The sequence below is a fragment of the Pelodiscus sinensis genome, unplaced genomic scaffold (assembly GCF_049634645.1).
Source record: "Pelodiscus sinensis isolate JC-2024 unplaced genomic scaffold, ASM4963464v1 ctg35, whole genome shotgun sequence".
Lineage (NCBI taxonomy): Eukaryota > Metazoa > Chordata > Testudines > Trionychidae > Pelodiscus > Pelodiscus sinensis.
In genome coordinates this window covers 7,657,195-7,683,277 of record NW_027465908.1, presented here as the reverse complement: position 1 = coordinate 7,683,277, position 26,083 = coordinate 7,657,195, and the positions used below count along the sequence as shown (strand labels likewise).

Here is a 26,083-nt window from a genome sequence, read left to right as displayed (position 1 = left end):
GCCAGTCTCACCTTCCTGGGCTGGGCATGACGATGTCCACTGTGTGCAGCCCGGCTGCCAAACATCCCAGACAGAGAATTACAGGCTAGAGAGATCCATGTCCCACAGCCAAAGTAGCTCAGTGGGGAGAGCATTAGACTAAAGGTCCCTGGTTCAATCCCAGGCTTTGGCAGGTGCTGGCATGTGGCAGTAACTTCCCTGGTGTTCAATCCTTACCTTGCTGTTTTTGATCACAGCTTGGTATTGACAAATCAAGATCATCTCATTAGCCCCGCCCCCGACTTCTTCCTGTGAGTCGCTGCCTCTTTGACGACTGCCCACCCAGTGCTGGCCCTAGATATGGAACAGGGCTGTGGGCTGATGGGGATGTGCTGGGGAAATGTTGGTTTGTGTAAATCCTTGAGAATTGATCTTCTTGCCCCTCTGGCTCAATTCTACTTTGTGCTGCTTCACTTTCTCAATGTAAGGACTTTGGAGAAAACTCTGAAATGTCTGCTCCAGTGGTGCCATGGGTCAGTGCGCAGTATTGATAAAGCAGTGTGCATAGGAGACATGCTGAGGGTGTGAATTCAAACCTCACCTGGAGCAGTGGTTTTCAGTCCCTACTGGGCTGCCCCTTTCCAGTGATCGCTGTGGGAGCTGGAATTCTAGCCCAGAGGAGACTGTCAGTCAAATTCCCCCTTCAGACTTGTCAGACTGAATGGTGGGTGGCCAGGGAAGGTCCTTCTTGCTTCCAGGGTCTTGTTACTGCTCTTCTCCCCCCCACTCCTTACCCAGCAGCAGCTGCTGTCCCTTTCGGCCATTGGGTCAGCTCAGGGAGGGAGGCAGGAAATGGGGCAAAGGAGCCAGACAAGCTGAGGGAGGCGGGGAAATTCTGATCTCTGCATCTCCCCTATGTGAGGGTTTGTCTACACGTCATTCCTCTTTCCAGAGAGAAATGCAAATTCAGCTGAGTGACATTGCAAATGAAGTGGAGATTTGCATAATCATGTCTGGCTGCTATGTTGAAATCTGCTATTTTGAACTACCAGGCGCTGTCTAGACACAGCTCTTTGGAAAGAAAACCCTTCTTTCAAAATCCCCCTTACTCCTTGTGAAATGAGGTTTAAGGGTTAGTTCTGATGAAGGGTTTTCTCCCGCAATAAGCGTATCTCAACAGCGTTTTGTATTGCAAAATAAAGTATTTTGAAATAGCACCGGTCTGTGAATATGCAAATGAAGTGCAGGATATTTAAATCCCAGCTTCATTTCCAACATTGAGTATCTATATTTGCATCCCTTGCAGAGTCTCTGGGCAGTGATACCCCAAGGGAACAACAAGGGCATGTGGTGCTGGCTCTCCTGTCTCAGCAATTGGAGTCAGAGCCCTGCCTTGCCAGTGCCAGTCACAGCAGCTTCTGCACCTGCTCCAGGATTGTGGTTTCCTTCTTCCCAATGCTCCTCCCCAATCAGCCTTTTCCTGTACCAGCAGTTCCAGGGGTGGCCAAGGGAGACCTCTTCTGTGTCTCAGAAGCACACAGGAAAAGATGAGCAAAGGCTACAACAAGGCACCACTGGGAGTTGAACTGAGGATCTCCTGCTTACAAGGTAGGTGCTTTAGCCAACTAAACCACGGTGCCCTACTTGCCTACAGCCCTGCTAGAGAGCTTTTCCAGGATAGCTTTTGTATTTGTGAAAAACTCTGCTGGGTTCATGGAATGGGTTGACTCTTTTAGATCAGTTTCCAAGAAAGTGGGCCTGTATTCCTCATTGTATTAGGAATAAGGCTCTTCCCAAAAAGGAGGTTTTCCCCACATTTGCGCCCGTGTAGATGGGTCAAATGTCAGAAAAGCCTCTTCAGAAAAAAGAAAAGTGTCTCCAAAACTGTTCAAATTTATGGTCCTGGACAACACCTCTGAATTCCAAGTTGCAACTGTGGAGGCAGGAAAAGGGAATAAGGGAATTTGTGTGCAGCCATCTTGGTCTTGTTAACAAGAGAGCAGGAGTCAGGCTAAGTCTGTGGCCTGACAACGCGAGATCTGTAATTAGACGCTGCCTTCGCCTCTCGCCTCCATACGGAGATAAGGATAGAATGCTGACTCTGTTAGGGACCTTGAGAGAAGGAGCATCTGGGTGGAACTAAATAACTGTTAGCCATTGGTGTTTGTAATGGGAAGGAGACTAATTGTTATTGTTATTATATTTAATAGACAGTATATAAACTGCTTCATAATTGCTTGTATTCGAAGATCTGCCTCGGTGGGGGGGGGACTTCCCCCCTGTCCGAACCAGTTTTTCCCTTGCTGCAGCTCGTAATAAAACTGCCTCTGGCTACTTGTTGCTCACAAACTCAGAGTGAGGACAATGTTTTCTTCCACACAACCATTCCCCATTTCCCTCCAGCCTTGGAGGGGTCTCAAGGCCTGTGCAGCCAAGAAGTGTGATTGACAGCTCATACCCACAAACTTTTTGTCAATTGCAGAGCAACCTAAGGATTCCTTGCCAAGGACGCACTACAGGCCCAAGGTCAGGCTGGAACCAGGGGAAGCAGGAGGCAGGAAGAGCCCCAGTCTACTCAGCTCCTCTTTATGCAGAAGCCGCTTGTGCAAAAACGGACCCCAATTAATTATGCAAGGAAAATCCCTGGGCTGCAATGCTTAGTTACACACAATAAGAATAATCCACCAGCTCAGACGTGATTTCTAAACCGCCAAACAAGGAAAATAATAAAATCTGATGCACTAGGTAGTCCCCATGGGCTTTGCCCGCACCATGCTCAGGGATTGTCTGTCAGTTTGCCAAACCAAATAACTAGCCCCCCACTGCTCTGGAGTCTCTGCCTCGCATGGGCCTTCTCATCCTCAGGCTCCGCTTTGTCTCCAGACAGACCCTGCTCTGCTACAGCCACCTCCCTCTGGCTGTCACTTCTAGAGCAAAATGCATCCCCTTCATTCTGACTCTGACTTTGTACACCAGGGCTTTTAGCACTCAGAGCTGCACCTAACACCAACATTTGGTAGGGAGGGGTCTGAACAGCTTCTGGAGAGAGAGAGAACCACTGTGGAGCATCCTTGCCAACTGTCTCAGGAAGCAGAGGAATGTAAATTCTTTATCAGTGAGAGGAAACTGTCACCCCAGGTGGGACAGTGCCAGAGACAGAAATTCACCTTCTAAATGTTCCTTCTTCAACTTTTAACTGCTGATTAAGCCCCTTTGAAGAAGCCAGATACACAGGAAGGGCTGATCACACCCCTCTGAAAATCAGCTTTCCATGGGTATCAGTAGCTGGCTCCAAGTCATGGGCCTTAACATCTCTTCTCCTTCCCGAAACCAGGGAAGTGTCTCCCACCACTGCAGCCTCCTGAGGCTCTACAGCCCTGTCTGTACTGCAGGGACAGCAACACTCACAGCCCCACAGGAGGGTCCCTGGCCTAGCAATGTGGCCCCCTGAGCAGCCTCTGATGTTCCCTGTGTGAGCCCCAGAACCAGCCCTGAGCCCCAGAACCAGCCCTGAGTGAGGGGGGAAGAGGAAGAGGGGGAGCAGCTCACACATGCCAAGGGGCTGGACATGAGCCCTGGGAGGCAGCAGTGACATGGCAAGGGCCTTGGGCAGCATCTCAGCTCATTGGCTGGGAGGCAGTGACTTCACAGAGGGTCCATGGCAACAGCCAGGTGGGACAGGCTGCAGGGTTGGAGCATCTCAGGGACCCCCATGGCCTGGAATCGCCTTTGAGGGCAGAAGGGTCCCAGCTGGGAGTGTCTCTGGGGAGATTTCCCCAGGTTGCAGTGGCTGGCACTGAACCTCTGGGAGAGGAAAGGGAGAAGGCTGCAAACACCCAGCAAGGATGGGATTTGAACCCCTGCATGCAGAGCACAATGGATTAACAGTCCATCGTCTTAACCACTCGGCCACCTCATCTGAGTTGTTTGGGTTTGTTTCAAATCACCTGAAGTCAGCACTTCAGGGAACCTTTGTGCCACTTGCTGACTGGCCAGGGACACCCAGGGTATGAAGGTTTTGGCTTTTCACAATGTTCCCTGGGCTGTTGTACAAAGCTCAGTGCTGGTAACAAACCCAAAAGCCCCCTGGCTACACCTACCCTGCAGGCTTCTTGCGCAGGCTTGTTTTGTGCAAGAGTTCTTGTGCAAAAGGTCTTGCGCAACAATGTGTTCACACTGCCATGTGCTGTTGCACAAGAGAAGTGCTTTTCTGCAAGCGCGCCCATGGCAATGTGGACGCTCTCCTGTGCAGGAAAGCTCTGACGGGCATTTTAGATATCGGGCTTTCTTGAGCAAGAAACCCCTGTTGCCCGTCCACACTGCCTCCTTGTGGAAGACTTCTTGCACAAGAGGGCTTATTCCTCGTGGGGAGAGCAATAACTTCTGTGCAAGAAGCCCTGTTGTCTGGGTTACTTGCGCAAGAACGTGCCTGCAGTGTAGACGCTCTGCAAGTTTTTACACAAGAGCAGTTGCTCTTGTGCAAAAAGCCTGCAGTGTAGATGTAGCCCTGAAAGACACGAGGAAATGAAGTGGCCAGAGCCTCCCCCCAGCAGGCTGCCCCTCAACAGGATGGGCCCCCAGGGGAAGGTCTGTGGGGAGTTTCCAAGGCAACAACAACTATAAAGTTTCATAATCTACACTCATGTGACTGTGATTTATTCCTCCACTAGCAAGTGTCTCTGAAGGGATGAGAAATGCAGGGCCCAGGTGCAGGGAGCCGGGTCACATTCTCCTGCCTGAGTCTCAGTCCTGGCTGAAGCCTGGCGACAGAGAGAAGAGGCCAATGCAAACAGCCCCATGGCAGCGAGGGAGTCAGTACGTGGGTGGGTGAAGCAGGGAGCTGGGGGCAGAGTTCACCTGTAACTCACTAGGGGTGCATCCCATAGTTCAAAATAATCAATGTGCCTATTTTGAAATAGCTTATTTTGTAATTTGGTGCTGGCTACACAGCACTTACTTCGAAATAAATCGCTATTCCAAAACGTCCCTCCCTCCTCCTGCCATGCAGGGACGTCGGAATAGCGAGCCCATTATGATTTGAAATAAGGGGCTTGCTCTTAAGACACGTCTGTGTGATATGAGCACCACGTCCTAAACCTCCGAGCTAGCCGGCCCACGGGTGTCAGTCCCACAAGTGGCCCTTTCAGAAAGGAGCTTTGGGCATCCGCACGCACGTTGTGGGCTCTGGAACAAGGTGGGTGAGGCAGCAAGTTTTTTTGCAGGCAGGGGAATTACCTCAAGCAGTAGCGCGCTTGCTTAGCATGGGAGAGGCAGTGGGATCGATGCCCACATTCTCCACCTCTACCTCACTTCTTATCCTTTAATTTCAGTGGCCCCCTCCCTCTTCCTACCTCCTCTCCCAAAAGAGACAGACCCCCAGCAATTGTCATGCTGCAAAGCAGAGAGTGGAGATATCAAACTCAGCAGCCTTCATGCTCTGTGGTGCAATGGAAAGCACGTTGGATTTCTAAGCTGTAATGGTTAATGTGAGCCCAGCGAGATGTTAAAAGATTGTGGGTTCAAGTCCCACCAGAGTCACTTTAGCTGCTTCCTCATTTCCAGGATGCAGCTTTTACAGACCAGTCAGTCCTTAGGCTGACACTGGGGTGGGCTGGCATCCGGGCAATTCCCAGCAGACCCCAGTGAGGGTGGAGGGAAGGGCTGGTCCTTGGGGTTGGGGCTGGGGGTTGTTCTTCAGGTGCCCTCCCTTGTCTCCTACCAGTGCTGAGCAACACTCAGGCTATGTCTACACTGCACTGCTTTCTGGAAATACCTATGTGTAAGCGGGGGAATGGTCCCGCTATTGTGGGGAACTTTCCTGGCTTCTATACACCCCGGTGAAATGAACCAGTGAAAGGATCTGAGTCCCCGCTCCCACTTCCTTCACCCCACGGCTTCCCTGATCCTGAGGGCTCCCCCTCCACTCTCCTGAGTAGCAGAGCCCTCGAAACCCCAACAAGGCTGGGCCCAGGTTTCCTGGGGCTTAATCCCCGACCTTGTAGTCACTAGGGGCAGGAGTTAGGGTGTCCCCACTCCGAGGTGCTCTCTTCACACTGCAGGCTTTCTTGGCCCAGTGATCATTTTATAAGGTTGAAAGCAAATACAATTTATTAAACATCAACTCATTAAAGAGAAAAGAATAAGAAAAAAATGAGAATGGTTAAATGAGAACACACAGCCCTGCTCTGTAGCACGGGGACATCAAAACAGCCGTCTGCAGAGTGTAAGGACAGTTCACAATCTCTTCCTTAGAGGCCCCTTGAAGGCCCTGGATGTGCTGCAGGGGGGCTGCAGGCTGGACACGATTGCTCTGGCAGTGACCACACAGCCTCAAGCTCTAAGTGGCCAGACCCCTCTCCCAGTCTGGCCTGCTGGGCCTCTTGGCTGGTGATATCTCCCTGCCCAGAGCCTCTCCCTGCACTTTGCTGGTCCCAGCTGCTCACCACACCCAGCTGCAGGCTGTGCTGCCTTGTCAGTCTCCAGCCCCTTGCGTTGCTTCTCTGTCCCTTTTGGCTTCTCTGAGCACTGCCAGTCTGCTGCTCACCAAAGGGTCTGTGCTTCTTGAGCTGTGTGTGCCTGGCTCTGTTGCTGCAAAACTGACTCTCCACACAGCTTGCACTCCTTGGGCTGTCTGTGTCTGGCTCTGTTGCTGCAGGACTTCTTCTCCACACAGCTTGCACTGCTCTCTCCTTGCTCAGAGAGACCCAGAACAACCCCAGCTCACAGGGAGGACGGGCCTGGCCTCTCACTTTCCTCACTGGCCTGTCCAAACTGTCAATCAGGCTGAGCTGGAGTGTTGGCTGCTTTCCATTGTCTCTTGGGTCTGTCAGTCTCATAGACCCTTCCCCTTTTGATACTGCGAGCTGGCAAACCAAAAACTCCCACAGAGTTTTAGTAAGAGGTAACAGTCCCCTTACACAAGTCCCAGGACAACTTCTCCCCCAAGTAGATGGCATTGCTGATGAGGGGCAGAGGAGCACAGGGGCTATCACAGGTACTTCACATGCAGACAGACCCCCTGAGTGAAACCTGAGCTAGATCCATCCATGTCACAGCAAAAGGAAGAAAGTTGGGTTCTTCTCATGTGTCTTCTTTGTTCCAGAGTCCCTAGGGGTGCGGCACCGAAACCTATTGTGCTGGCCATAATGTTTTCCTTTATTTAAAAGGAAGTTTGATCAACTAACATGAGACAGTTCAAACACTTAATCATTTAATGATTTAAATTAAACTGTTCTCCCCAGCTGCAGCCCTAGCGAAATGGCTGGGGTGTGATTATGTCATTAGTGGCGAGTGTCCATTAGTAACCAAGAGTCCATGGAAAGGTTTGAGGAGGGCCGGGGCTCAGCAAAGGGGTGGGGTCTTGGGGAAGGGACGGGATAGATCCTGGCTTGCCTTGACATTTAAAAGGTGACCCTGGGGGCATGTGGCACCCTGAGCAGTCTCTGATGTTCCCTGTGTGAGCCCCAGAACCAGCCCTGAGTGACGGGGGCAGAGGGGGAGCAGCTCACACATGCCAAGGGGCTGGCCAGGGACAGGACATGAGCCTGCAAGGCAGCAGTGACATCACAAGGAACTTTTGCAGCACCTCAGCTCATTGGCTGGGAGGCAGTGACCTCACAGAGGGTCCACAGCAACAGCCAGGTGGGACAGGCTGCAGGGCTGGGGCATCTCAGAGACCCCCATGGCCTGGCTGCCTGGAATCTCCTTTGTGAGGTTTCCCCTTGAGGGCAGAAGGGATGGAGGGTCCCAGCTGGGAGTGTCTCTGTGGAGATTTCCCCTTTCCCCAGGCTGCAGTGGGAGGGGCTGGGGCAGGCAGGGTTACAGGAGGGGCTGGCACTGAACTGAAGAGACATCTGGGAGAAGCAAGAGGAAGGGCTGCAAACACCAGCTGAGAATGGGCTGTTGTACAAAGCTCAGTGCTCGTAACAAACCCAGACACTCCCTGGCTACATCTACCCTGCAGGCTTCTTACACAAGAACTGTTTTGTGCAAGAGTTCTTGTGCAAAATGTCTTGTGCAAGAGCACATGCACACTGCCATGTGCTTTTGCGCAAGAATGTCTGTGGCAGTGTGCATGTTCTCTTGTGCAAGAAAGCTCTGATGGCCATTTTAGCCAGAGGGATTTCTTGCACAAAAAAACCCTGTTACCCATTCATACTACCTTCTTGTGCTAGAGCTCTTGCACAAGAGGGTTTATTCCTCATGGGGAGAGGAATAACTCTTGCCCAAGAAGGCCTCTTGAGTCGTAAATTTAGTTGCTCCAGAATGCGCGTGCAGTGTAGATGCTGCTCAAGTTTTTCCGCAAGAACGGCAATTCTTGAGCAAGAAGCCTGCAGTGTAGATGTAGCCCCTGGGTGCCCAGAGACGGGCTGTCTAGTCACAGTCTGGCTCGGCGCACTCTGCAATGGGAAGACGTCCACGGAGCAGGCAGATGGCAGCAGCACAGGGCTCTGGTGGGCCCAGCATCCAGAGGAGCGTTTCCGATACGAGTGTTTACTGACAGTGTCCGTCTCTGGTCTGATTTCACAGTGTGGTGAGACACTGGCACCCACAGCAGCATGGATGGGCTGGCTGGAGGGTGGCGGGTAGGAGCAGTGGCAAGGGCAGTGGGTGAGCCTCATTTGCATATCTAATGAGCCACCATTGTTGTGGAAGAGGCTCTTGGCCAGAAGGTGCAGGGGACAATCAGCAGGCGGAGGGTTATTTTTTCTCCTCCCTGGGCTGATGTGGCTAGAACTGAGGAGAAGAAAATCTTCTTCCCTTCTCCTCAGAAGATGGAAATTGCAGTTGGTTCTCTCTCTGGTTCTACTAAAGCTGGACCCCAGGACTAGACTTTTTCTTTCTAAAACCCTGGGGAAAACTGAGAGCCAATTGCTCACAGGCTGAGAATGTGAGTTAAAGAAGGGCACCACCCAGCATGGGGCTTGAACCCATGACACTGAGATTAAGAGTCTCACGCTCTACCAACTGAGCTAGCCAGGCTGTGTAAGAAAATTTTCCTAATACAGGCAGTCCCCGACTTACGTGGCTCCGACTTACGTCGGATCCCTAGATACGAACGGGGTGAGGCAGCTCCCGCACATGCGCAGCAGCATTCCCGGGGCTCGCTCACCTGGGTCCTAGGATCCTCCTCCTCCTCGGGCCGGCTCCGACTGGGGTCCCGCAGAGCTGCCGGGCAGAGGAAAAGTGCCTCCCCACGCCCGCTGCCCCCCCACCCCCCTGCCAGCAACAGGCTGCCCCCTCCCCTGAGCAACAGGCTGCCGAACAGCAGACAAAAGCAGCCTCTCTGCCCCTCCTCCCCTCTATACATGCTGGGCTCCCGGAGCGCAGCAGCGTCCCTGGGGCTCGCTCACCTGGGTCCTAGAATCCACCCCCTCCTCCTCTTCGGCCGGCTCCAACTGGCCTCTGCCTGCAGCAGCTGGCCACAGGGACAGGGATCCCGCAGAGCTGCCGGGCAGAGGAAAAGTGCCTCCCCACGCCCGCTGCCCCCCCCCCCCCCGCGGCCTCGCATCCTGCACGCCTCCCCCCTCCCCCCCTGCCAGCAACAGGCTGCCCCCTCCCCTGAGCAACAGGCTGCCGAACAGCAGACAAAAGCAGCCTCTCCGCCCCTCCTCCCCCTATACATGCTGGGCTCCCTGGGCAAACAAAGACTCCACCAAAACAAACAAAGTGCTGGCCTCATTGTGTTAGCAAAAAAAGGACCCTCCTCCTAGAACCCTGGGTGGTGTGTGGAAATAAAGCTATTAGCTCAAAGCATGGTGCAGAGCTGTTTGGTATTTGATGAATTACTCCTTTAGTCCTGAGTTTGTCACAGGGACAGAAATAGATGTGAAATCTTCTGAACAGGGGAACAGACAGCAAAACAAACATTAGAGGGGAGTTAACCTTTCCCTATGCTATCCAAAACTAAAAAAAATGTTTGGCTAGAGTTTCCCCTACAATATGTACCAGTTCCGACTTACATACAAATTCAACTTAAGAACAAACCTACAGTCCCTATCTTGTACGTAACCCGGGGACTGCCTGTATACCAGCGTCTACACTACCGCTGAGTTCTGTCGACATAACGTCGACAGAACTCAGCAATTTTGGCGACGCTGGTATACCTCATTTTACGAGGCATAACACCGTCTGTCAACAGAACTCTGTCGACAGAAGGCGTTATTACCTGTGACATCGCGTCCAGACTACGGAGTTTTGTCGACAAAGCAGCTTGCTTTGTCGACAGAACTCAATGTGTCTGGACGCTCTTTGTCGACGGAAGTTTTGTCGACAGTATCTGTCGACAAAACTTCCGTCGACAAAATGCAGTAGTCTAGACGTACCCAGAGAGAGAACCAACTGCAATTTCCATCTTCTGAGGAGAAGGGAAGAGGATTTTCTTCTCCTCAGTTCTAGCCACATCAGCCCAGGGAGGAGAAAAAATAAGCTTTGGCCTGCTGATTTTCCCCTGTCAGCTTCTGTAGCTTCAGCTCCTTCCACAGCAGCTCCAGCTTTGAGCTACAAATCTCAAGGGGCTGGTGAGGAAATGAGGAGCTGGCAGCTCGGGTTAGTGGCTTCCATGAGAACAAGAGGTGGAGTGTTCACAAGGTGCATTCCCCCCCCTACAGAGCAGGGTATTGGAAAGAGCTAGGAACAGAACAGTCAGACAAGTGCCAGTCTCTGAAGAACAGTTGTGTGTTGGGTGTTTTTGTGGTGTAGTGCTTATCACATTTGCCTGACGTGCAAAAGGTTCCTGGTTCAAAACCAGGCACAAACACAGGGTCTTCTCTTATTGCTGCTCCCCTGGGTACTCGGGTAAGTGCAGCTCCTCCTGCCTGGGATAAGCCCAACTCACATGCGACGGGGGGGGTGACATCAGCTGAGAATGCCCCTTTGTGCCAGCCTGGGGAAGCCAGATGGGTCAGGCCAGGCACCTGATGGACACTTGTGTCTCAGCCTCCCCTGCCCTCGGAAGCAGGCGTATGGGGCCAGCTCCTCCTGCTGCTTCCCTTGTGTGACTTGCCCAAGGAGGAAGTGAGGCAGGAATGGGGCAGAGGAGGGAGGCCAAGCTGAGTGGGGCAGGACAAAAGCTCAACGTCTCAGTGGGACTCAGTAGGGTGAGCAGAGCCTCCCCCCCCTTGTTCTGCCAAAGCCTGTGGGGTGGGGCTGGCTGTGGGGAGGCAGAGTCCTGTGCCTGTCTCAGGGCATCCCAGGGAGGCTCCTTGCAGCCCAGGAGAAGAAGGGGGCTCTGGGTGGAAGGAAAACAAGCAAAGCTGGTCCCAGTGGGCCTGGGCCAGGGCTCCAGTTTGGCCCAGCTGAGTCACAGGTGCCTTGTGTAGGTCCCATGGTCTAAGAGGCAGCACTAAGGACTCTGAGTCAACCCTCTATCTATGCTGCACCTACACTTGAAATAAGATGTTACATCAGGGCTCTGTCTACACTACAGAGACAACGGTTTAGTCCAGGGAACACAGCTGCCGAATTATTTTCAGAAGAGCAGACGTGCGTTTTTGGTGCCTTTGTGAGCCTCGTTTTATGAAGAAGAAGGGATGTTACAAAAAAAGGTTTTTTTCCCACTTTTGGCCCAGTGTAAACAGGCCAAAAATTGGAAAAGCTTCTTCCAGAAAAATCTATGCAAACTAGGGGTCACAATTTACCTAGCTTTTTTAGAAGAACAGTGTAGTGTAGACATAGCTTGAGTGATGCACAGCACAGATAGGAGACATGGAGGGACAAAAGGGTCTGTGGGCACCTGCAGCCTTTCAGAGCAGCCCTTGCCTCCACCCTCGCTGGGGTCTCCTGGGAACTGTCTGGACTAAAGCCCATCCTGGTGTCAGCCTAAGGATTTCCAGTTCTGTAAAAGCTGCTCTGGAAATGAGGAAGAAGCTAAAGTGACTCTGGAGGGATTTGAACCCACAACCTTTGAATGACTGACCCAAGTTATAGAGCACACCAAAGCTTAGAAGTCCAACACGCTTTCCATTGCGCCACAGAGCCTCATGGAATGTTGGCTTTGCTGTCTCTAATATCTGCTTTGCAGCATGGCAGTTGCTGGGGGAAAAGAAAGGGGAGCCAGGTCTGTCTCTTTTGGGAGAGCAAGTAGGAAGAGGGAGGGGCCACTGAACCCCCTGACAGTGAAAACAATTGGGCTATGTCTACGCTGGCAGGTTCTTGCACCAGAAATATGCAAATGAGGCTAAGCGTAGCAGCATTGCACAAGAGGGTTTTTCTTGCACAAGAAGGGGCTGTGTAGATGCTCCTTCTGGCACAAGAGCCTCTTCCACAACAATGGTGGCTCATTAGATATGCAAATGAGGCTCACCCACTCCCTTGGCCACTTGCCGCTGCTCCTACCAGCCGCCCGCCAGCCACTCCCTCCAGCCGCCCCATCCATGCTGCTGTGGGTGCCAGTGTCTCACCACACTGTGAAATCAGACCAGAGACGGACACTGTCAGTAAACACTCATATCAGAAACGCTCCTCTGGATGCTGGGCCCACCAGAGCCGTGTGCCGCTGCCATCTGCCTGCTCCGTGGACGTCTTCCCATTGCAGAGCGCGCCGAGCCAGACTGTGACTAGACAGCCCGTCTCTGGGCACCCAGGGGCTACGTCGACACTGCAGGCTTCTTGCTCAAGAATGGCCGTTCTTGTGCATAAACTTGAGGAGCATCTACACTGCACGCGCGTTCTTGAGCAACTAAATTTACAGCAAAACGTAGGAAAAGAGGGCTTCTTGGGCAAGAGTTATTCCTCTCCCCATGAGGAATAAACCCTCTTGTGCAAGAGCTCTTGCACAAAAAGGTAGTATGAATGGGCAACAGGATTTTTTTGTGCAAGAAACCCCTATGGCTAAAATGGCCATCAGAGCTTTCTTGCACAAGAGAGTGTGCACACTGCCATGAACATTCTTGCGCAAAAGCACATGGCAGTGTGGACGTGCTCTTGCACAAGACATTTTGCACAAGAACTCCTGCACAAAACAGTTCTTGTGTAAGAAGCCTGCAGGGAAGGTGTAGCCAGGGGGTGTTTGTGTTTGTTACCAGCACTGAGCTTTGTACAACAGCCCAGGGAACATTGTGAAAAGCCAAAACCTTCCTGCCCTGGGTGTCCCTGGCCAGCCAGCAAGTGGCACAAAGGTTCCTGGCAGTGACGGCTTTGGGTAATTGGTAACAAATCCTTACAGCTCAGATGAGGTGGCTGAGTGGTTAAGGTGATGGGCTGCTAATCCGTTGTGCTCTGCATGCATGGGTTCGAATCCCATCCTCATTGGATGTTTGCAGCCCTTCCTCTTGCTTCTCCCAGATCTCTCTTCAGTTCAGTGCCAGCCCCTCTCACTGCAGCCTGGGGAAAGGGGAAATCTCCACAGAGACACTCCCAGCTGGGACCCTCAATCCCTTCTGCCCTCAAGGGGAAACCTCACAAAGGAGATTCCAGGCAGCCAGGCCAGGGGGGTCTCTGAGATGCCCCAGCCCTGCAGCCTGTCCCACCTGGCTGTTGCTGTGGACCCTCTGTGAGGTCACTGCCTCCCAGCCAATGAGCTGAGGTGCTAAAAAAGTTCCTTGTGATGTCACTGCTGCCTGGCAGGCTCATGTCCAGCCCTTGGTCCGTGTGAGCTGCTCCCCCTCTGCCCCCGTCACTCAGGGCTGGTTCTGGGGCTCACGCAGGGAACATCAGAGGCTGCTCAGGGGGCCACATGCCCCCAAGGTCACCTTTTCAATGTCAGGGCAAGCCAGGATCTATCCCGTCCCTTCCGCAAGACCCCACCCCTTTGCTGAGCCCCTGCCCTCCCCAAACCTTTCCATGGACTCTTGGTTACTAATGGACACTCGCTACTAATGACAAAATTACACCCCAGCCATTTCTCTAGGGCTGCAGCTGGGGAGAACAGTTTAATTGAAATCATTAAACGATTAAGTGTTTGAACTGTCTCATGTTAGTTGATCAAACTTTATTTGAAATAAAACAAAACATTACGGCCAGCACAAAAGGTTTTGGTGCCACACCCCTAGAGACTCTGGAACAAAGACGACACATGAGAAGAACCCAACTTCCTTCCTTTTGCTGTGACATGGATGGATCTAGCTCAGGTTTCACTCAGGGGGTCTGTCTGCATGTGAAGTACCTGTGACAGCCCCTGCGCTCCTCTGCCCCTCATCAGCAATGCCATCTACTTGGGAGAGCAGTTGCCCTGAGACTTGCAGAAGGGACAGCCTGGACAAACTAATGTTATTCAGGTACCTTCAATAGCTCAGCTGGCAGAGTGGCGGACTGTAGTGTGTGTTTGGCAAGTAATCATTAGGTCGCTGGTTCAACTTCAGCTCAAAGGAGCCTGTCTTTTTCCCTCCAGCGTGGCCTTAGCAGAAAGCAACCAAGGTTGTTACCTTGGGTCCATGTCTTCAGAGCCCTGCACTTCAATTGACAAAAGGATTGTGGGGAGGAGCTGCCAATCATATTTCTTAGGCTGTGCAGGTTTTGTCCACACACAAAAGTTCTTTTGGAACAATGGCCGTTATTCCACAACAACAATGCAAGAGTCTGCACCGGAACCAGCAGTTTCCCACCACGTCTCCCTTGAGAAGAGGCGACTTGTTCTCCTTCCTCTCACCTCACGTCTCCCTTGTCTCTGTTCCCTCCAAAGGTCTCTGCTGCTCAGGACCTGCCTCCTCAGGGCGCTGCCCCTCTGCCACTGGGCTGGGAGTGGGGGACTCCACAGTCTCTGCACTTGGGCTGAGAAGTCTCATGGCGACTCGTCTGTTGATGGGTTAGTCAGCCCGATGGCCAGCCGGATCCATTCCGTAGCGCTGCCCGAGAGGGAGCTTTCCCAACCTCCATTGGTATTTCCAGGGGCTTTGTGTAGGGGATTGGGCTTGGCCATCTTCTCTGCTGGAAATGCCTCTTCTTGGGAAAGCAGCTCCCAGGAGCTCATGGAACTTCTTCTTCTCAGCTTGGGAAAGGGACAAGCAAGGGGCGACGGGACAGGGGTTTATGTGATGATGACAGGGGTGCAGAAAGCAAATAAGAAATTATTTTTTCACCTACTTAAGAACCAGGGTGACAGAATGAAACTGGTAAGTAACCGAGTTAAAGAGGAAGCATTTTTGCACCCAGTGGAACTCCTTGCCAGAGGATGTTGCAAAGGTGAAATCTACAAGAAGGTCCAAAAAAAAGAATTGGATAATTTAATGCAGGAAAGGTCAATCAATGGCATTTAACCAGGATGGACAGGGCAGGTGTCCCTAGCTGGTGTATTCCAGAAGCTGGGAATGGAGGAATCACTTAATAACTGTCTGTCCTGAGGATTCCCTCGGGACTATGCAATTGGCTGCTGTCATGAGACAGGATCCTGGACTAGTTTGACAACTGGCATGACCCAGTATGGCTGCTTTGATGTTCTTTTTGGCTGTTCCAATCCTGAAGTGGACAGAAAATGGCCTGTGAATGGCTAGTATAAGAGAGCAACATAGCCTGTTCTGGATGGTTTAGTGGTTAGGCTCCAATACACTCACTGCTGTGGCCTGAGTTCAATTCCCAGTCAGGGAAACTGTCATCGACTTTTATATAACTGCTCCCTAGTCATTTTTCTCACCACATGTTACAGCAGCTGTGACCCAAGAGGTTCACTCAGGGCCTCTTTCCCACCTCTCCCTCACTGCTAAGACAACACTTGCCATTTTCAGAAGGGGCTGAGCTGGGTGACTCAAACTGCCCCTCCCCTCTCCCATGTGGGCAGCCCTGCAGGAAGCTCTGTGGCACACACAGCACTAGCCCAGCGCAGTGTCAGGTCGGCACAAGATTCATTGGTTCAGTTTGATTGTTGAAGGAGACAACCCAGAACTGGCCCCAGCCCCCACTCAGTAACCTGGGGAAATGACCCACCAGGCCTGCGGCCCCTCGGAGAGGCAACGATTCCCCCCTGGCCAGGGCAGAGCCTCCCTCTGACACAGTCATGGAGCCTTCTCCCCCTGGTCCTGCCTCCCCCTTCACTCAGCTCTCACTGCTCGGTGCTGCCAGGGAGGGGCCTCACTGCGAGAGCCGCCTGGGCAGGTTCCTGCCACAGAGACACGTCCCAGAGCAGGACAGATGCTCAGACCGACACTGAGTGTTGCTCAGCAGGACGGATGCTCAGACCGACACTGAGTGTTGCTCAGCGCTGGGGTGAGACAGGGAAGAAGAAAAGGGTCTAACGGCGCCTGCAGCCTTTCAGAACAGCCCCCGGCCCCACCCCAAGTACCAGCCCTTCCCTCCCCCTTCACTGGGCACTGTCTTGACTCAGGCCTCCCCAGTGCCAGCCTAAGGGCTCTGGAGAGGACAGGGAAGATCCAGGGGCAGAGTCCTTTTTTCTGCAGTGGTTTAAACCCAGCCCCTGTGTTCGAACGAACTTTACCCCTCATTTTTTGCCTTCTGTGCCTCCCCCGCCCCCAAACACACCCCAACACACCCTCTTCCCCTGCTTCCCCCCCCGAACACACCCCAACACCCCCCCTTCCCACTTTCCTTTCCCCCTCCCCCTGCTGGTAACACAATCAGGACTTTTCCCTGTTGAAGGAACAAACTCTCTGGTTTTTATGTGGGGAATGTAGAACTGGGGAGGGGCTAAGAAAAGACCCTAGGAGGGGGGTGGAGGCTGGGAGGAAGGGCTAAGCCTGGCACCTTCCTCTGATGGTCCCACTGCCTCATGTCAGGGGCCTCAGCAGCGCTGGGGGGTGGCTCCAGGGGGAGAAGCTGGTTCAGGGGAACTTGAGCTGCTGGGCCACTGAAGCAGGCCCCCAGCAGCAGCCTCTGTGCAGGGCTCACACGCTCCAGGCCTCCCGGTCATATTGAGTCTCCCTGTGTGGCTTGGGCTCCAGAACCTGCCCCCCAGCTGGTGCCTTGAGGTAGCCACTGCAGCAGCAGGAATTTGGGTATCAGTTCCCCTGTGTTGGGGACAGGAAGCCAGGCCCAGGCCCTTTTAGCCCCTTGGGCTGTGCAGGGTGGAGCCTCCCCCTACCAGATCTCTGCCCTGCTTCCTGCAAAGCTCTCAGCCTTTTGCTTGTTTCTGCTTCCCTGTCCATAGCAGGCAACTAAAGGAAGGGAAGTTACTGAATGGAACATCCCTTTGGCCAGCCTGGGGCTTGAACCCATGACCTTGGCATTATTAGCACCATGCTCTAACCAGCTGAGCTAGCCGGCCTACAAAAGTGCAGCTCACCAGCGGCCCTTTCAAGAGAGGCGCCTCAGGCAGCTGATGGGATGTCTCTGCAGCTGCCAATGGCTCTTCTCTGACAGGGCCACTAGCGACTCACTGTGACATGGGCTGGCTAGTCCAGCTGGTTTGAGGGTTGGTCGAGGTGGCTGGTGGCCGGCAGACCCAGGGCAAAGAGAAGCCGGAATCTCTTGCTGCCAGCACCTTGCCTCCCAGCTTCTTCCCTGCCAGCAGCAGCAGAGTCCTGAGCTCTGCCCTTGACACCATGGGACCAACCTCCCCTCACTCAACTGGGCCAAGCTGGTGCCCAGTTCATGCCCACTGGGACCTGTTTTACTTGGGTTCCTTCCACCCAGAGCCCCCTTCTTCTCCTGGGCTGCGAGGAGCATCACTGGGATACTCTCATATCCCAGCACAGGGCCATCTCTCCAGTGACAGGAGACGGGGCTGGTTTCAGGATTTCTTTTAGCGCAGCAGCAAGCAAGAGGAGATGGAGGAAAATCAACCCTGTTTGCAAGCTTTGTGTGACAGGAGGGGTGTGAGCTGGTGAACCTGCCCCCCAGGAGGGCATTAGGGTGCAGCCAGGGGCAGCAAGAATTCAGGCCCTCAGGCGAGTGCATTGGGGACAATGTGTGAGCCCTTCCATTAGCATTTTCTGCTCCCACTGGGAAAGGCAGCTGGGCAGGACCAGCCTGCAGCCCACGTCCCTTTCAGTCCCAGGTGCAGGAGGTAACAGAGAGGGAGGAAAGTCCATGGCCAGAGCCTCCTCCCAGCAGTCTGGCCCTGCACAGAGTCTGTGCACGATGGAGCCTCTCCCAGCAGGGCGATGGCCTGTTCTCTGCAAAGTGCTCAGCTGGTTCATTTTTTTGCAGGCCCATTGTATGTGTCCCTGGTGGCTTCATTTACAGTTTTCACTCTTTACATTTGCATCCCTTTTTGGAAAGAGGGTGCAAGTGTAAACATACCCTACATAGCGAGAGTTGGCCTCCGTCAGTTGAGCCTGGCTATGTCCCTACTTCAGGAACCCAAAGGGAGCAAAGAGCAGAAGTACTGGAAACTGGTGGGGTACCTAATCCAAACTATCTAGTCCGTGCCGCGTGTAGCCGCGCGGCACGGGGTTTGCACTAGCCGGCTTTTAAAAATGGCGGTGCTGGCTTTATGCTAATGAAGCCCGGGAAATTCAAATCCCGGCCTTCATTAGCAAGTTCGGTATGCATACATTACCCCCCTAGTTCGAACTAGGGGGGTAGTGTAGACATACCCTCTTTGAGCATCTCCGCCATTTCCAAGTTCCCTGTTACTGCTTCTCCCTCCTCACTAAGCAGTGGGCCTACCCTGTCCTTGGTCTTCCTCTTCCTTTTAATGTATTTATAAAAGGTCTTCTTGTTTCCCTTTATGCCTGTAGCTAGTTTGATCTCATTTTGTGCCTTTGCCTTTCTAATCTTGCCCCTGCATTCCCGTGTTGATTGCCTATATTCATCATTTGTTAGTTGTCCTAGTTTCCATTTTTTATATGACTCCTTTTTTATTTTGAGATCATGCAAGATCTCCTTGTTCAGCCAAGCTGGTCTTTTGCCATATTTTCTATCTTTCCTACACAGCGGAATTGTTTGCTTTTGGGCCCTTAACAACGTCCCTTTGAAATACTTCCAACTCTCCTCAGTTGTTTTTCCTTTCAGTCTTGCTTCCCATGGGACCTTACCTACAAGTTCTCTGAGCTTATCAAAATCTGCCTTCCTGAAATCCATTACCTCAATTGTGCTGGTCTCCCTTCTACCTTTCCTTAAGATCATGAACTCTATTATTTCGTGATCACTGTCCCCTATACTGTCTTCCACTTTCAAGTTCTCAACTAGCTCCTCCCTATTTGTTAAAACCAAATCCAGAACAGCTTCTCCTCTGGTAGCTTTTTCAACCTTCTGAAACAGAAAGTTGTCTCCAATGCAGTCCAGAAACTTATTGGATAGCCTGTGCCTCGCTGTGTTAGTTTCCCAACTAACTGGTACATGGGGTACCAGTGGGTGGGGGAAGGGAGGGGCTGGGGTGCCAGAGGCAGGCTCTGGGTGGGAGACTTACCTGGCTCACTCCCGGCCAGCAGCCCAGCACATTTCTCAGGCAGCTACTTTCCTGCCCCCACACAGGCTCTCAACCTCCGTTAGCCAATAAGCTGAGGGGCTGCAAAAGGCCCTTGTGATGTCACTGCCACACCCACCCCTGCCATCCAGGGCTAATGTCCTGCCCCAGGCAGCCCCTTTGCCTGGCTGAGCTGCTCCCAGGGATGAAAGTGACACATTTCTTACTGGGACTGTTCTATTGGGCACCACCCCTTGGGCAGGGGAACGCTCAAGGCAGGAAGTTGGGGGAGGGGTTGTGATAGGACAGTACCTGTAAGAAATTAAAGTGTGGAGTGGAGTGTGGGAGACTCAAGGTAGGTACTTGGGGAGTGTGTCAGTGACACACAAGGGCTTTCTCTGCAGTGCACTGAGGAGAGGAACCCCTGAGCCAGTGATGCCGCTTTGCCCAGGTTGGCAGGGACAGGAAGCAGGCCAGGAGCCCAGTAACCCCAGACAGATGTGCACATCTGCATGTGAGCAGCAGCTGTTGTGGGGCTCTAGAAACCCTAGATCTAATTCCCCACGTGCCAGGCACCAGTCAAAGCCAGGGCTCCGGGGTCTCAAGCAGAACACTGCTGGGGGCGGGTACGTGTCTATTTGAGGCAGGTTCCTCACTCCCACGTCCCAGACACGTGCTGTGGCACAAAGACCAACGGTCCCTGCACAAAGTGTGTCCCAGAGATAAGCGTTAGCCCCGGGAACAAGCATCGCCCTGCAGAAGAGACACCCCTGGTCTGGAGCCAACAAGCCCAGGAGCCACCCAGCTCTGGATCCCCAGGCGCATTGACACAGACTCCCTGGCACAGGAGAATCCAAAGCCTCAGTTCTGCCGGCCAGAGTTTTCTCCTCTTTTCTTTCTTGTCAGCTCCCTGCAAAACACCTCGCAACGGTAGATGAGGGTGAGTGGGGATAAACCCACCTGGGCTGTAGAGCAGCTGTTAGATGGGGAAAGAGAGGTGCTCCTGCTGCCTCCCCGAGCAACTCACACATGTAAGAAAACTGCCATTGGAGGTGTCTGCATGGGTGTCAGAATGGCTGAGTGGTCTAAGGCGCCAGACTCAAGGACCTGTCTTTCCCTTAGCTGGGTGTTCTGGTCTCCAAATGGAGGTGTGGGTTCAAATCCCACTCCTGACACATCCTCTTTTCTTATATCATCTCTTTTATGTCTAGAGAGGTGACCTCATTTCCTCATTTCTCCTGACATTGTAGGAGCCCTTGCTCCTCCCACATGCTCATGAAAGCATTTCTCTGAGGCTGCATCTACACAGCAGCGTTCCTTGGGCATAACGGCCATTACACTGCAATAACAATGGGAGCGTCTACACAGCAATTCCATTATTCCGACGTCTGTAACGCACCATCCAGACCAGTGGTCTGAGGAGCCAGGAGGTTTCCAGGCTGCAGACAGACAAGCCCACAGGCAAAGACAAAGCAAAGTCCCAGACACTTCCTGCTCAGCCCAGCGGGGTCTCTGTGTGGCCCCCAGACCTTTTGTTTGCCATTGCCCAGGTGCAGGGGCCCAGATTCAGCAACACTCACAGGCCCCACAGGAAGAGGCTGGTTTCCCGCTTCACCCCACGGCCCAGCAATGAGCCCACAGACTCCCCCTGTACTCTGGGAGCCAGGTTTGCCGTGTGAATTGTGTGGGGGCAGGTAACATCACGCCTGGGCACTGGGATTATTTACCAGTTTCCCTGGGGGTCCTGCTGTTTTCACAGCACAAATATCTTTCCCATCACCCCTTAGTCGTCCCTTTCCCAAGCTGAGAAGAAGTTCCATGAATTCCCAGTGGTGCCTTGCTGTGCCCTTTAGTCATATTTTCCTATGTGCTTCTGAGACACAGAAGAGGCCTCCCCTGGCCACCCATAAAACTGCTGGTTCAGGAAAAGGCTGATTGGGGAGGCTTGTTAGGGAGAAGGAAACCACAAGCCTGGAGTGGGTGCAGAGGTGACTGGCACTGGCTGGGCAGGGCTCTGACTCCCACTGTAAGTCCCTGGGTACCACACACTGGCCAGTGAGTCCTGCTCCATGGTCGTCCCAGTGCTCTGGGTGCGAGAGACGTGCCTGTAACTCCCTGCTGGGAGTGTGGGCCCTGCCCTGCCTGGTGGGGGAGGGGACAAACACAGGCCGGTTGACAGGGGCTCTGACACTCCAGCATCGGGGTCGTCCAGCCTGTCAGATGGATTCAGACCAGGCCGGTCGGAGCCTCTCGCGCTCCCCAAGGGGGATTCTGCACTTGCTGCCTTGGGAGCCAGGGTCACATTGCAGAGCTCCCCCAGGGACGTCCCACAGGGCCGCCAGGCCAGCCACAGCCGCTCTCCCTGCCCTCGGCAATGTGGCTGCGTTTTATCCTTCCCCTTCAGTGACAACCGGCCATTCCCCACCAGCCCCAGATCCTGTGGGACCCGCTCCCTTCCCTATGAGCAGTGAGCGCCAGTGCGGCTCCCTGCTGAGGCTGCAACTGTGGGAACAAGCCCCTGGCTTTGGGAGGGAGATGAAATGTCCAGGTGTTGAGTTTCACCCATGGCTAGTGTGGGGTGACCCACACTTTGGGGGCAGCTGGAGGTGCCTCCTGAGAGCTGGTTTTCAGAGGGGTGTGATCAGCCCTTCCTGTGTTTCTGGCTCCTTCCAAGGGCTTGAATCTGGCACCTAAAATTGAGGAATGTGCATTCGGAAGAGGGAATTTCTGTCTCTTTGTTATCCTTAGCGTGCCCCAGGAGCCAGCGACGGTAGTGAGGGAGGTGGCTGCAGCACAATTCCAGGCTTGGGGCACATTGAACAATTGTTTGAAATATTTTTGTGACGTAGTGGGGGTACCTGGCTGGTTTCTATGCTGCTGGCTCTGGGGGAACCCCCACTGGCTGCCGTGGGTACCACGACCCAGCAAAACAGGATGAGTCACTATGCAAACCAGTGGCCAGACACCCCCCATGGAGAGGAACAAAGGAAGGTGGAATGCTGGCTTGGCTGGGGGGCAGGGCTGGAAGTTAGTGAGTGAGTTGCTACTGTGGGGGAGCATGGAGGAGACAGCCTAGGGAGAGGAGCTGGAGTTTAGGGGCCCAGTCTCCCCCAACTCAAGGGGGCCTGAGGCATCCTAGCCCAGCTCTGGGACCAGACTACATCTGTGCTATGCTGTATCCTGGAGAGGCAATAAACTTCCTCTATTCCACTGGCTGGTGCAGTCTGTTTGTGCCATCTCGGGGTGCAGGAGACGGGGAACCCCCAACACGCCGTCACACTGGTGTCAGGAGTGGGATGCACTGCACCCCGTGGATGAAGCTCCCAGCGGCAAGCGACAAGGCGCAGTAGAAGCAAGAGCCCTGGAGCCAGGCGTGCTGGAGACAGAGCGAAGCGGTTCCTGGGAATCGTGGGGCGCTGCAGCACTAGACTGGTGAGTCTGCACCGAGGGGCCCAGCGGGCAGATGGCCTACGCCCGACTCTTGAAGGCAGAGCTGGTGGGGCTGTGCAGAGAGAGGGGCTTGCCTGTGCGGAAAGCAACCAAGGCCCAGCTGATTACCCAGCTGGAAGAGAATGACCAGCCACGGGGCCAGGATCTTGTCCCCAGGGGAAGCAGCCAGACCCCCCCTGAGAGTGTGTCAGGCTCAGAGAGGGGGAGGAGCGCTGGAACCCACCGGAGAGATGAGACAGCGTCTCCCGGGAGGCCTGCAAGCCGTAGCCCATCTAGGGCAGGGGCCAGCCCAGCGGAGCTGCGGCGGCTGGAGATCCAGCTGCGGATCAGGGAATTGGAAGTAGAGGACCGAGAGAAGGAACGCCAGGACCGAGAGAAGGAGCGCCAGGACCGAGAGAGGCAGCGACAGCATGAGCTGGCCATGGCAGAGCGGAGAACCGGCGGGGCACCGGCTGCGCCAAGTGCGGATGAGCCCCAAGGTCCCAGGACTGCCAGACGCTTGGAGAGGCTCGTGGTGGCCCAATTGAAGGACATGGGTGACATAGACGGGTTCCTCAGCTCCTTTGAGAGGGCCTGTGGACTGCAACGGGTCCCCCCAGCTGACTGGCTGCAGGAGCTCATCCCCGCACTGAACCAGGAGGCGGCCGGAGCGCTCAGCCAGCTGGAGGACCTACAGCCAGGGGATTACAACCGAGTCAAGGAGGCCCTGCTGCACAAGTTCGGGCTGACCCCCGAGATGTACAGGAAGAAGTTCCGGGGGGTACAGAAAGGGCCACGGGAGACCTATGTGGACCTGGCCTCCCGCCTGGCGCAATACTGCCGCAAGTGGGTGTCTGGAGTCGGAGCCCAGACCGCAGAGGAGCTGCTCAAGCTGGTCATGATGGAGCAGTTCTATGAAGTGTGCCCACCCAAACTGAGGCTGTGGCTCAAGGACCGGAGACCAGAGAACCCCCAGGAGGCCGGGAGACTGGCGGATGAGTTCACGGAGAGCCGGTCCGGGTGTGAACGGGAGTCCCGGAGAGAGAGGGAACCGCGCAGAGACCGGATCTCGGCTGAGCGACGGAGGGAGTCAACTACGGGGCGAGACCAAGGAACAGGTCGTCTGCGCCCCAGAGAACCAGCCAGGGCCTGGACAGAGACAGCCCAAAGCCTAACTTGCCAGCGCTGTGGGCAAAAAGGCCACAAGAGGGCTCAGTGCACCAGGTCCCAGGACCGGGGACTTTCCAGGGTTAACTGGCTGGGGCGGGAGGAAGGGCAGGCTGCCCCAGAGGCAGGGGCTAGCAGGCAAACCTCAGCTCAGAGAGAGGGGAAGGATGCTCAGTGCACCTCCCCTGGGAGGTCTGATTCTCAGGAGGCGGATTTCTCCGTGTACCGGGTGGGGGCAGGACGGCCCCTGCGGAGCGAGTGCCTCATACCCCTGGAGGTGGATGGTAGGAAGGTGACGGGCTTCTGGGACACGGGGGCGGAGGTGACTCTGGCCCGATCCGACATAGTGGCCCCGGAGCGGATACTACCCCACGCGCAGCTGACCCTGAAGGGCATAGACGGGTCCCCGTTTAAGGTGCCTGTAGCCAGGGTGCATCTGAAATGGGGGGCCAAGGAGGGCCTCAAGGAAGTGGGGGTGCACCCGCACTTGCCCACCGAGGTGCTGATGGGGAATGACCTAGAGGAGTGGCCCCATGAATCCCAGCGGGCTCTAGTCACTACCCGGAGCCAGAGCCAGCGGGGGGCTGACAACGTGGGTCCAGGGAAGGACTCCTGGCAGCGTCCTCAGGGTCCCATCCCAGTGGACACGGGGTCCAGCCAGGCTGGGACTCCGGACCTAGGCAGAGGTGGGGGACAGGTCCCGATCCCTGCCTCAGCAGCTGAATTCCAGGCTGAGGTGCAGGCAGACCCCTCCTTGCAGAGGCTGAGGGACCAGGCTGGCCTCCATGCAGCTCAGCCCCGGGGGAGAGGTGGCCAGGAGAGATTCCTGCGGGAGCGTGGGCTCCTGTTCCGTGAGTGGCTCCCCCCCAGGAAGGCGAGGGAATGGGGGCTCCAGCGGCAGCTGGTCGTCCCCCGAAAGTATCGCCTCAAGCTGCTGTATTTGGCCCACGATGTCCCCGTTGGGGGCCACCGGGGGATCCGGAGCACCCGGCTGAAGCTGCTCCAGCACTTCTATTGGCCGGGAATCTTTACAGCCGTGCAGCGGTACTGCCGGTCCTGTGACTCCTGCCAGAGGGGCGGGAAGGCCCAAGACAGGAGGAAAGCGGCTTGGGGGGCTCTACCCCAGATAGACCCTCTGGGCTTGCTGAGAGAGCTATGGGAGGGGAAGTCCTCCCTGGATGGAGCATCGGGGGTGGAAGCCGCCCTGGCTGTCCAGAGAAGGCTCGCTGGGCTCATGGCCCCGGCCCGAGAGACCCTGGCCAGAGATCAAGGCCAGTGGAAGGGTGGGAGTGACCCCCGAGGACAGGCCTGTGCCAGTCGCCCTGGAGCGGGGCGGCGAGTGGACAGAGGGAAGCCAATTCATGTGGGGCCTTGCCACGGCCGGCCCGAGTCAAGGGGAGCACCCATGTCCCCAGGGCGGGTTCCCACGCAGAGGACCCGAACTTCCCTAGGTCACGAGCGGAGTGACCCTGCTCAGTTCGCTCTCGGAGGGGGGAGAACTGTGACGTAGTGGGGGTACCTGGCTGGTTTCTATGCTGCTGGCTCTGGGGGAACCCCCACTGGCTGCCGTGGGTACCACGACCCAGCAAAACAGGATGAGTCACTATGCAAACCAGTGGCCAGACACCCCCCATGGAGAGGAACAAAGGAAGGTGGAATGCTGGCTTGGCTGGGGGGCAGGGCTGGAAGTTAGTGAGTGAGTTGCTACTGTGGGGGAGCATGGAGGAGACAGCCTAGGGAGAGGAGCTGGAGTTTAGGGGCCCAGTCTCCCCCAACTCAAGGGGGCCTGAGGCATCCTAGCCCAGCTCTGGGACCAGACTACATCTGTGCTATGCTGTATCCTGGAGAGGCAATAAACTTCCTCTATTCCACTGGCTGGTGCAGTCTGTTTGTGCCATCTCGGGGTGCAGGAGACGGGGAACCCCCAACACGCCGTCACAATTTTTAAAACAAAAAATATGAAAAACTTTAGGCTCCATCTGCACTGCAGGCTTCTTGCCCAAGAACTGTTTTGGGGAAGAGTTCTTGTGCAAGAGCACATCCACACGGCCATTGGCTTTGGCCCAGGAGAGCAGAATAGCTCAGTGGTTTGAGCATTAGTTTGCTAAACCCAGAGTTATGAGTTCAATCATTGAGGTAACCATTTAGCAATCCGAGGCAAAGCTGTAAAGGATGGTTCTTGGAGTTTCCATGAGCACAGAGACAGAACTAGCTGACCTCTCAAGGCTCTTCCCAGCTCTATGAGGTGCTATATATCCTTACAAAGAACAT

At 54.6% G+C, this 26,083-nt stretch overlaps 6 non-coding genes across 6 annotated transcripts; 3 read left to right on the top strand and 3 right to left on the bottom strand.

Moving 5' to 3' along the window:
* Positions 1-8,888: 8,888 nt before the first annotated feature.
* On the bottom strand, positions 8,889-8,961 carry TRNAK-CUU (transfer RNA lysine (anticodon CUU)). The gene has a single exon. It is a non-coding gene; the product is annotated as a tRNA-Lys (tRNA).
* Positions 8,962-10,665: 1,704 nt separating this feature from the next.
* On the top strand, positions 10,666-10,738 carry TRNAV-GAC (transfer RNA valine (anticodon GAC)). The gene has a single exon. It is a non-coding gene; the product is annotated as a tRNA-Val (tRNA).
* A 1,115-nt stretch (positions 10,739-11,853) lies between these two features.
* Positions 11,854-11,958, bottom strand: TRNAR-UCU (transfer RNA arginine (anticodon UCU)). The gene is made up of 2 exons: positions 11,922-11,958; positions 11,854-11,889 (listed from the first exon to the last, which is right to left on the bottom strand). It is a non-coding gene; the product is annotated as a tRNA-Arg (tRNA).
* A 1,190-nt stretch (positions 11,959-13,148) lies between these two features.
* TRNAS-GCU (transfer RNA serine (anticodon GCU)) lies at positions 13,149-13,230 on the top strand. Its single transcript has one exon. It is a non-coding gene; the product is annotated as a tRNA-Ser (tRNA).
* A 3,827-nt stretch (positions 13,231-17,057) lies between these two features.
* On the bottom strand, positions 17,058-17,131 carry TRNAI-AAU (transfer RNA isoleucine (anticodon AAU)). Its single transcript has one exon. It is a non-coding gene; the product is annotated as a tRNA-Ile (tRNA).
* Positions 17,132-20,282: 3,151 nt separating this feature from the next.
* TRNAL-CAA (transfer RNA leucine (anticodon CAA)) lies at positions 20,283-20,391 on the top strand. Its single transcript has 2 exons — positions 20,283-20,320; positions 20,346-20,391. It is a non-coding gene; the product is annotated as a tRNA-Leu (tRNA).
* The last annotated feature ends 5,692 nt before the right edge of the window (positions 20,392-26,083 follow it).